We start from the raw sequence: 2,950 nt of genomic DNA, 5'->3' as shown, positions 1-2,950 counted from the left end.
ATGTCATTGCTATGCTAGATCATTGCACATCCCGGTACACCGGCGGAGGCATTCATATAGAGTCATATCTTTGTTGTAGTATCGAGTTGTAATATTGAGTTGTAAGTAAATAAAAGTGTGATGATCATCATTATTAGAGCATTGCCCCAAGAAAAAACAAGGCCAAAGAAGCCTAAATAAAAAAGGGGGCCAAAGAAGCCCGGCAAAAAAAGGAGAAAAAAGGGGCAATGTTACTATCCTTTTACCACACTTGTGCTTCAAAGTAGCACCATGTTCTTCATATAGAGAGTCTCTTGAGTTATCACTGAGGGAGTCCTGGATTAGGGAGTGTCCGGATGGCCGGACTATGACCTTTGGCCGGACTCCCGGACTATGAAGATACAAGATTGAAGACTTCGTCCCGTGTCCGGATAGGACTTTCCTTGGCGTGGAAGGCAAGCTTGGTGATACGATATGTAGATCTCCTCCCATTGTAACCGACTCTGTGTAACCCTAGCCCTCTCCGGTGTCTATATAAACCGGAGAGGTTTAGTCCGTAGGACGAACAACAATCATACCATAGGCTAGCTTCTAGGGTTTAGCCTCTCTGATCTCGTGGTAGACCAACTCTTGTACTACCCATATCATCAATATTAATAAAGCAGGAGCAGGGTTTTACCTCCATCGAGAGGGCCCGAACCTGGGTAAAAACATCGTGTCCCTTGTCTCCTGTTACCATCCGCCTAGACGCACAGTTCGGGACCCCCTACCCGAGATCCGCCGGTTTTGACACCGACATTGGTGCTTTCATTGAGAGTTCCTCTGTGTCGTCACCTTTAGGCCCGATGGCTTCTTCGATCATCAACAACGATGCGGTCCAGGGTGAGACCTTTCTTCCCGGATAGATCTTCGTATTCGGCGGCTTTGCACTGCGTGCCAATTCGCTTGGCCATGTGGAGCAGATCGAAAGCTATGCCCCTGGCCATCAGGTCAGATTTGGAAGTTTGAACTACACGACTGACATCCGCGGAGACTTGATCTTCTACGGATTCGAGCCACAGCCGAGCGTGCCGCACTATCGCGATGGGCATGATCTAGCTCTACCGCCCGACAGTGCCCAGAAGGCTGCTCAGGTGTCCGCTCTGACCCCTAGCTCGCAGCTGACTGCACCAATCGGGGATGGATGGTTGGACACCGCCTCGGGGGCTGCAATATCTACGGCGATCGAGATGAATACCAGCCTTGTCCTTTGCGAAGCTCGTGACTCCAAGGTGTCGGACTCCTTTCCGGACTCCGAATCTTCCGCACCCCTTCCGATCGAACCAGATTGGGCTCCGATCATGGAGTTCACCACCGCGGACATCTTTCAGCACGCGCCCTTTGGCGACATCCTGAATTCACTAAAGTCTCTCTCTTTATCAGGAGAGCCCTGGCCGGACTATGGTCAGCAAGGTTGGGATGCGGACGACGAAGAAATTCGAAACCCACCCACCACCCACTTCGTAGCCACTGTCGATGATTTAACCGACATGCTCGACTTTGACTCTGAAGACATCGATGGTATGGACGCCGATGAAGAAGACAAACAAGAACCAGCGCCTATAGGGCACTGGAAAGCCACCTCGTCATATGACATATACATGGTGGAACCCCAAAAGAAGGGAATGGCGATGGAACAACGGAGGATGACCCCTCCAAGAAACAGCCTAAGCGTCGGCGTCAGCGGCGCCACTCTAAATCCCGCCAAAGCAAAAACAGCGAGTCCGGCACCGGAGACAATAACACCCCGGACAGTGCCGAAGACAACCCCCTCCAGCAGGATTCAGCGCAGGAGGATGGAGAAGCCAGCCCTCATGAGAGAGCGGCAGACAGAGAGGTCGAGGACGACAATTATATGCCTCCCTCCGAAGACGAGGCAAGCCTCGACGACGATGAATTTGTCGTGCCTGAGGATCCCGTCGAACAAGAGTGTTTCAAACGCAGGCTTATGGCCACGGCAAGCAGCCTCAAGAAAAAATAGCAGCAGCTTAGGGATGACCAAGATTTGCTAGCCGACAGATGGACCGAAGTCCTGGCAGCCAAAGAGTACAAACTCGAACGCCCCTCCAAGAGCTACCCAAAGTGTAGGCTGCTACCCCAACTAGAGGAGGAAGCAACTAAACCTACATCACCAGCGTATGATGCGGCCGGTCGGCCACCCCGTGGCCACGATAGAGAGGCCTTTCGGCCCTCAACTCAAGCCGCACCCCGGCGCCGCTCAAAAAGTACCAAGGCACGGGGAAACGCGCCAGACCTGCGAGACATATTGGAGGACAAGGCAAGGCAAACAAGATCGATCTACGGATCGCGTGGGCGCTCCACGACACGTGACGATAATCGTCACGCCGGATATGGCAAATACGGCCAGGCCAAACACAACAGACAAAGCTCATCCGAGCTACGTCGTGATATAGCCCAGTACAGAGGCGCCGCACACCCACTATGCTTCACAGATGAAGTAATGGATCATCAAATCCCCGAAGGGTTTAAACCCGTAAACATCGAATCATACGATGGTACAACAGATCATGTGGTATGGATCGAGGATTATCTCCTTCATATCCTAATGGCCCGCGGCGATGATCTACACGCTATCAAATACCTCCCGCTCAAGCTTAAAGGACCAGCTCGGCATTGGCTTAACAGCTTGCCAGCAAAGTTAATTGGTTGCTGGGAGGACCTGGAATCTGCATTCCTTGACAACTTCCAGGGCACTTATGTGTGACCACCAGACGCCGACGACCTAAGCCACATAATTCAGCAGCCAGAGGAATCGGCCAGACAATTCTGGACACGGTTCCTAACCAAGAAAACTCAAATAGTCGACTGTCCGAACGCAGAGGCCCTTGCAGCCTTCAAACATAACATCCGTGACGAATGGCTTGCCCGGCACCTAGGACAGGAAAAGCCGAAATCCATGGCAGCCCTCACG

The sequence above is a fragment of the Triticum aestivum genome, chromosome 3B, assembly GCF_018294505.1.
Source record: "Triticum aestivum cultivar Chinese Spring chromosome 3B, IWGSC CS RefSeq v2.1, whole genome shotgun sequence".
Lineage (NCBI taxonomy): Eukaryota > Viridiplantae > Streptophyta > Magnoliopsida > Poales > Poaceae > Triticum > Triticum aestivum.
This window is presented reverse-complemented; position numbering follows the sequence as displayed.